The following is an 8,941-nucleotide window of genomic DNA, read 5'->3' as shown; positions in this document are numbered from 1 at the left end:
CATGCTAGGATGGTCCTAGATGACCAAGCACTGACCTACTTTAAAAGACACGCACCGAAACTGGACCCTTGAAAATCGGCATTTTTCTCCAGGTCAGGACCTGTTGAAAATTCGAGTTTTAGGGTGATTTTTGGGACCCAGATATTCAATTGAAATCGTTACCGAACGTATCTGATACTATTTTTTAATCAGGCTTTCCACACAACAAGACCGCTGATTGCTTGAAGACTATGTCCCTCTTTTGTCTTTTCTGTTTTATACATACAGTACAAACACAAACAAATGTAGCTTGTCAAGTGATTTTATACAAACTACGTTAAGACTAAACATGTTCGGATGAAATATATTATGTTATTGTGGATTAGTCTTATATGTAAATATACAATTATACACGGAAATAACATATAAATACTACGACGTTAAGTATACAAATGTTTAAAATCAAAGGATTCTGTAATGCATAATAAATGCTCTTGGATAATTTTCTGAAAACATCATAATTATCAGTATTGAGAAGGTCTATATTTCAAAACATTTGGCCTACGGCAATTATTTGCTTTTGAATATGTTGTCTTTTATTCTCGCAAAATTAACACATTATTACAAAATGACATTCGTCTTATATAGCCCTATTCTGATAAAACATTCTCGTATATTGGCCTTGATGGGAAAATACTAAATATATTCAAAGCTATGTATTCAGTTGTGAAGTCATGTGTTAAACATTGTAATTCTTACTCTGACTTTTTTAATATATCAATTGGTTTAAGACAAGGACAAAATAATTCGCTAGCACTATTCGCCTTATTTTTAGAAGACCTTGAATTGTTTTTACAAAATAGGTCAGACTGTGGTCTTACTCTTTATGAATTGTGTATTATTATTTTACTATTTGCGGATGATATGGTAATTGTTGGCAGATCCCATGAAGATTTACAACAGTCTTTAAATACATTATATGAATATTGTAATATGTGGGGTCTTGAAGTTAATACTGCAAAAACAAAAATTATTGTATTTCGTAAAAGGGGACCCGTCAGAGCGGGTGAAAAATGGTTTTATAATGGTGAACCTATTGAAGTTGCCAACGACTTCTATTACTTAGGCGTGGTTTTTAACTATACTGGATCTTTCGTCCTTAATAACCAATGCTTAGAAGGAAAAGGTTTAAAAGCTATGAACGTGTTATTAAGTAATATGAATAAATTTCTTTTTAGATCCTTACATAGCATTGCAGTTGTTTGATTCATTTGTTGGTTCAATATTGAATTATACTTGTCCAGTGTGGGGTTTTACAAAGTCAAAAGACCTCGAAAGAGTTCACCTAAAGTTTTGTAAAACACTTTTGGGTGTTAAACAAAGTGCAAGCAATGCTGCTGTTTATGGTGAATTGGGTAGATACCCACTTTATATTAATAGGTATGTACAAATTGTTAAGTACTGATTTAAGATACTGCAAACCGACAATGTTATATTAAGGGAAATATATCTAAATGCATTAGATAATAGTTCACGTGGTGTAAAAAATTGGGCGCTAGATGTAAAAAAATCTACTGAATGATTTTGGTTTTTCTGACATTTGGGAGAACCCGTTTAATGTCAATAGCAATACATTTATACCTGTTTTTAAGCAAAGAGTTATAGATTGTTTTAAACAAAAATGGTTTTCAGATTTAGAATCTAACCAAGTATTGAACACTTTGTATAAGTATATTGAACCACAATTTTGCATGGAATACTATCTTAGAACTATTGTTTGTAAATCTATCCGTAAGAATATTAGTAGAATACGAATATCAGCACATAGTCTACGCATAGAAACTGGCAGATAGGGCGTAATAGAATACAGCGCTGTGAAAGACTATGTCAGTTATGTAACTTAGTGGAGGTAGAAGATGAATATCACTTTATTTTAGTATGTTCTAGTTACAATGAACTTCGCCGAAAATTTATCAAACGTTATTATTATACCAGACCAAGTATGTACAAATTAGTTGAATTGTTACAGTCAAACAATAAATCTGTTCTTGTTAATTTAGGTAAATTTATTAGTTTAGCCGTCAAACAGAGAAACGAATCGCTCCAGTTGGTACTGTAAAACGTTTGCCGAGTTGTCAACCATGGGGAAACTACACCTACGGTGGACAGCGCCGTGGGGTAGGGGACACTCATATGTTGCTCACTGCGCGACACAGGGTGTGCTGCCATGAAGATGGTCTGAATGCGATCCTCTCCTGGCGGCTTGGCACCTCTGCATATGTGGTACATACGGTTCGTTTTACATTTAACTCAATTTCATATGTCAATTAATTATTTCGACCCATATACTATTTATGTTTGATTCAACTTTAGTGCAATTGACTTTACAGTCAGTCTAATAAATGCATGTATAAGATATTTGTAATAAGTTGGTCAGTGTGTTATATTGTACTGTACAACTTATAAAATATTTACAACGTATGATATCATGTCGTGCAGTTATAATAGAACAACATCTGTTAAATGTGAAAGTCTATTCTCCATTTACAAACTGTGATTACAATATGTTTCTTTTCTTTACTTTTTTTTCTTTACGTAAACATTGTATGTGTTTATCACGTGACCATGAAATAATTATATAAAATTGTATGTATGTAACGAGATACTATGTATGTATAAGTTACTGAAATAAAATTATGTTCTGTTCTGTTCTATATTTCTAGTTATTGTATTTCCAGAATATCGAACTGCTTCATTCGCTGATTCATGATAGTCTAAAATTAAGTAGTTAGAGTACTTTTGTGTTTAAAGTGTAATAATTTGCAACATCTATACATATCTAGTGTTCCACGTTTTCGTTTATACATTTGCACCAGTTTTGCTTTAACATATCTAAAACATTTTTCTTAAAATACTAGATCGACCAACTCTGGATTATTTCATTTTAAGCCTAATGCACATTTCTGTTTATACGACTTTTTGTGTTAAGAAATAGTAATTGTTCATATGTTAAAATGTGAAAGTTGGACACTTTTTTAATATCATTTTAATTATAAATTATTGAAAAGCCAAAGTTAATTTTGTTTTATGATATATTCTTTCATGATTGATCATTTCGGAACACTTCTACCGCAACACTTGTGACTTAGTGTTTTGCCCAATGTCTTAAACGTTACCTGAAGTACAGCTATGGAATTTGGGCATACCTTCTAAAAATATATTAGAAATTCCTTAAAGAAATATCAAGTAAATAAAGTTAAGAAATATCATATTTTCACTCATTTTCTATAAAAAGTCTCTAAAACACATAAATGTTTTAAATTTGTTTGAGTACAAGTACCACTGTTTTGTTCAATTTAGAAAAAGTAACTTTTTTAACCTTTGTGTTAATTTGTTCAAGGTTTATGCAAATTTTGATTACACATCTCATGTTTTTATTTCAATGTAAATGAGATGTGAAAGCAAAATGTGTAGTCCTGTTTGGCGCCATATAACCTATACTGTGTTGGTGCGCCGTAAAATCCAAATAAATAAATAAATAAGGTTTGCTCACTTAAATCTATTCGTATACAGTTTCGGTTACTGAAATTATTACATTTAATGCGACTTGTTTTTTTGGTTTTCTTTCAAATGAAAATAAAATCATGAGATATGGCTATGAGTTGGGACAGGGAGGGTAGGCGTTAACAGTGTTGCATCTTTCAATGTTGTTAATGAACATACTTTTCTATTTAGAACTTGTTTGCCATTTGTGCAACAGAGGAGTATGTTCAAATTTCTGTCCTGACCCGGTCTGATGAACTCAACTTTTGACGAGCCCAGGCCAGGTCACTTGCGAAAAAATAACATATACAGCACAAATATCCAAATTTTATTCCCCAAATGCTGTATACTGATGTAAATAACGACTATAAAATACATACATCAGACATTATAAGATAACGGCAGTTTGCTTGCATCAAAAGTACAGTAGGCGAGACATAAAATGTATCAACATTCATTTAATTTCAGTGATTATAGTTCCCCTGGCACAAAATGTAGTAGTTAAATGAAATACTTTAGCAAACTTAAATATCTAAATACATCATGTATTTAAGCACCATTCTACATTACTTTAATTTTAAATAGAAGACCATCGTTGTCAAAGGAATATCTTTTCACTTGACGCCGTTCAACCATTTGAATTTTGTTTTCTTTTACGAGTTTTTCGAAGAGAGGTTCCAGCCTGTCGACGTATTCTCCTATATAGTCCAGATATTCTTTTCTCATTGCAATTAAGATCAGTCCTTCTGAAAAGGTCACAGCTAGAATTTACTGTTTTAATTTTTAGACAGGTCAAAAAAGGCACATTGTTTAAATATAAATTTTGAGAAAAGAAAGTAAAATATATTAGGAAGCAAACTATGTACACTGTATGTAAGAATATGGAGACTTTAGCAATCAGTTACCGAAAAACGAAGGCTAACCAAATGAGGAAGCTATCCAGCTGGCTTAGTCGGTAGTTCAACCCAGGTGACCACCCATGCCAAAACAATGCCTAGAGGGGCACCTGGGATAGTTCTTCACTACCAATATCCGCCATATGGCCTAAGTTGTGTCAGTGTGACATTAAACACAATGTCATGAATATTTGTGCACTACCTCATAATGTATATTAGTAACACTAACCAATATTATCATTAAAAATTCTCATCCAATAGTTTATCTAATTATGTTTTTTCTTGAGTTTTTTGTCAGGTAACAGATACATTGCTGTATATTCAACACCCATGTTACTTAATGTCGAACCGTTCCAGCAAATCAGTCTGTAGAAATATGAAACGATGGTAGTAAGTAAGTGTTTTATTTTATTCCTAAATTATTCGTTACGGACGACGGACCCGCACAGTATAGTTGCAGAGTTGCAACATTATCTTCAACAATAGCTTCTAGTGCATTCTGTTTCCCTCATATCATAGTATACCGTTTCGATTATAGCTCATGCAAGTTGAAATGTGGAATAATGAATAACAGCGCGATTAAAATTCCACAGAGAGTTACCAGTAAGAATTAATGCTTCGACAAGACAACACTGAGACTCAATGGTTATTGTATATCTATAATTACCTGGTTTTACTATACGAATCATCTCGAGTATCCCAGAACAAGGAATCTGACCCTCGCCAAACCCTCCTGACACTACTGAACAGTCGTAGACATCTGTAAAGTAACGAAATGAAAAGGAACTGTTCTAAAAAATAAATATTTGTACAATAAATTGTACTATTGATTAGGAATGATTTATGATATCTTATGTTGTGAAATGTATTTTTATTACTCAAAATAAAAATGTTTTAAGTTTGATATAAATGTACAAAAATAAAATAAAAAAAGGTTAACGGGGGGTCTCTCAACAAACAGTGGAATTAAAGGCTTGGTGACGAGGAAAAATATCTAGTCCAAATGAATATTAAGAAATTACTTGGAAGATATAACAAAAGGATTTTATCGACAAACTTTTAGTGAGAGGAAACGGAGAAACATACCATTATCAATTGGTAGGGTTGTATCACCACAGAATTCTTTGTACAGTTTATTATAGAGGCCTTTGTCCTTGCATTGTGACAGCATTCCATTAGAAGGGTCGAGGCCGTCGATAAATGTAAAGCCATCAACTGCCAACTGAAGTAAGATTTTTTATTGATAAGTGTTTGCTAGTACCGGAAACCACTTTGAAAATAAATGCAGCAAAAGTTAAGTTGTTGAGTGAAGTATTTTGTTGTTGATGTAATGAAATCAAAATGAGATTATGTCTGCCTTTTTCAAATTGAACATGTATATCTGTGTAAGTCTTTTCCAACGTAGTGTATACGACAATATTGGTTGTAAGATATTGCAGTTATCGTGCTACGCAAATAATGAGTTATCTCACAGTAAATGACTTAGCAGCAATATTTATTTACCTTTTCTCCAACGAAACCAGTTCCACAGGCAATGTCAATAATCTTTATTTGTTTCTGTTCTCTGGGAAACAAGCAGCCACCTCGTCAGCAATATATTTTGGACCGTTGTATGTATTCGACTTTAAGTCCTGTAAAGAATGCGAGTCATCCGTTATTTCCCTTTACATGGCGTTATTAAAGATATTTAAATAATGTTTATGACTTCATTACCCATTTATTTTTCGCTGTAACAATTTAGCTTTGGATGCGTGGATCTGTAGCAAGTAAATAAACCTGGTATTTAGCTAAAATGACTATGACCTCGATGACTATCTGTTGTTGTAATAGATGTTTCGATTTGGTTGTCAGCCATTAAGGCAATTTGAAACAGTGTGTAGCAATGTTATTTTGTAGCCTTTTAAAACAAAAAGTGACCTTTTCAGCACAATTAGGAAACTATTTGTAGACCGGTTTCACCAGTGAATGCAGGAGAGAGTAGAAGGAACTGTTATATTTCTACTTGAAAAACGGTTAATAAAATGTATATGTCGGTCAGCAATAGAACTAAATTATTTGGCCAAGTTTTTTTTTTGCAAGCCAGGTGATATTGAAGACTAATTTACGCCTTCTTATGCACTTGAAATTTCTGTATCATTTCTGCATAAAATGACATAAATATGCACAATTTGCTGCACATGCTTTAAGGTATTTTTGTTATTTGTTTAAATATATTGTTTCATAAAGTACTTAGCTTATTTATGAACTAATAAAACAGTGTTACTGAAAGGCAGTATTCTATTTATACAACCATGAACAATTCACTAACCCACGAGTAGCCATGTTCGCAGCAATCTTCATGAAATGCTTTACATTGTCTTGTTTTACTAGTGTCATTAACTAGGATGTCTGTCAAAAATGTTCAAAATACGACGAGCAATTAAGGGCAAATCATTGTGCAAAATTACTTGTGTTCTGATGCGACAAAGGCAAAATGTGCTAATAACTTGTCACTGGCACATTCCTGGACCCTGGCAAAGAGTTAGCATATCCTGGCATCTACGAAGACAAAAAAAGCAAAATACATTTATATAATAAAATAGCACATAAGAATGTGCCTTATTGCCCGAACGGCACAAATTTGCACGAGTTAAATGGGTAAGATTAATTTTAAAGATTTAAAAAGGCACGAAATAAAATGAATACTAATTTAATGAAGATGTATGATCAAAACAGTTTTTGCTGAGTGCACACCAGATGCAATATATTCATGAGTTGAGAAAATGTAAAATTTTATTTATTTCTAATACATATAGTTCATATAATACAATGTATAAGAAAAAGCTTGAGTTGAATAAATTGTGTCAATTTTATTGATAATTGATACCTGGTCATATTTAACCTTTAGCCTGCTGGCGGCAAATATTTCTGCCTTTGCGACCAGTGCAGACCAAGATCAGCCTGCACATCCGTGCAGTCTGATCATGGTCTGCACTGTTCGCTGTTCAGTCAGTAAATTTTCAGCAAACACCCCTTTGAATAATAAATGGTGTTGCCCAAATTGAATGATGGACCAGTCCATTTTAGAAATTCAGCAGGGTAAAGGTTAAAATTTTCAGCCCAGTGGTCGTAATAGTCAGCAACTTCTTGTGGTGTTTTGCCCTTCAGGAGGACTGGATAGTTTGGAACTTTTGCCATTAAATCCGTTATCCTTTTCTCTTTCCACTTAAGTCTCGCTCGTCTCCGGATCTTGTAATGAAATTTAGAATTTAAATTATACACCAGTACACTATTTGATGATTTATTTTGAGCCCCCTTGTTTTGCTTCGTTATTTATGGCTAAATTTGAAGAACGTTTTGCTGGCCATTCCCAAGAGGTACCCCCGAAAAATATGAATCATTCAAATGGAAATTTGATTGGCTGTGAAATATGTTAAATCCTGTGCAGTTTTTTTGTTTTCACTCGGTTGTTTAAAACCCAGATGACGCATCCAATGAAATACGTTCCAAAGAAAAGTAACTTTATATGGCACAGTATTATTTTCACATACGAAAAATTAGTAAACATAGGAGTGAGTTGTTATATACGTAATCATTCCATTTTGTAGCTGCATATGCATTTTGCAAACGGGGCATTTATTTAGATGCCCATTGCATTTTTTTTATAGTTTGCGTAAGTAAATATAGCTATAAATTAAAATCACAAAACAGTTACTTCTTAATTTGGTTATTATAAAAAGACAAGACTGAAGCGTTTATCAGGAGAGAGGTGTTTATACATAGAACTGGTTCTACTTTGTTAGAAAACATCTAAATCATTATGGGTTAGCCCAGTACTCTGATTTTACCGCATCAATATCTAAATATGGTATTGTCAAGCATACTGGGGAAGCTATGTTTAAAAGACATATAACGAGTGGAATAATAGTATTAAGGCTGTTCAAGGAAACTCCGGTAGAGGTGGTAACAAACTTCGAACATACTGTAACTTTAGTTTAAAAAAGAGTTTTGTGTTGAGATGTATTGTACTATATGATACTACCAAATTCGCATAGAACAGCACTGTGTAAATTTAGATGCGGAGTTGCTCTGCTCCGAATTGAGTCAGGGAGATATGAAGGTTTACCTATAGAAAGAAGGATCTGTCCGTTTTATCAATGTAATTGAAAATGAGAGCCATGTTTTGCTTGAATGTAGTATGTACAATGATATCAGAGTAAGGCCATAGTAACAAATTTTATTGACAAGAGTAATGCTGATAAAAAATGAAAACCCTTTTTTACTTCTGTCGTTTTAACTAGAGTATTAGCCCAAACCTGTTTTTTTAATATTACAAAGACAGTTTTATCTGTGTAAATAATATCTATCTATTTCAAGTGATTTCCTTTTACTACTACTGAGAAACAACTGCTAATGGAATCAGTCGCGACAATCTTAGCCCATGTGAAGTTAATACAGGATTTTCTTTTTTTTAATTACGATCTAAAAATATTTAGATCAATTTGATGTTGTGTATTCTAGTCACATTTTAAAGTTGTATCTGG

General features: G+C 32.8%; 1 long non-coding RNA gene across 1 annotated transcript; it reads right to left on the bottom strand.

Annotated features, from left to right (window-relative positions):
- Window positions 1–5,511: 5,511 nt before the first annotated feature.
- Window positions 5,512–7,664, bottom strand: LOC123552701 (uncharacterized). The gene is made up of 3 exons (XR_008370800.1): window positions 6,866–7,664; window positions 5,922–6,049; window positions 5,512–5,640 (listed from the first exon to the last, which is right to left on the bottom strand). It is a non-coding gene; the product is annotated as an uncharacterized LOC123552701 (long non-coding RNA).
- Window positions 7,665–8,941: the final 1,277 nt, after the last annotated feature.

Source organism: Mercenaria mercenaria, chromosome 4 (assembly GCF_021730395.1).
Source record: "Mercenaria mercenaria strain notata chromosome 4, MADL_Memer_1, whole genome shotgun sequence".
Taxonomy (NCBI): Eukaryota; Metazoa; Mollusca; class Bivalvia; order Venerida; family Veneridae; genus Mercenaria; species Mercenaria mercenaria.
This window is presented reverse-complemented; position numbering and strand designations above follow the sequence as displayed.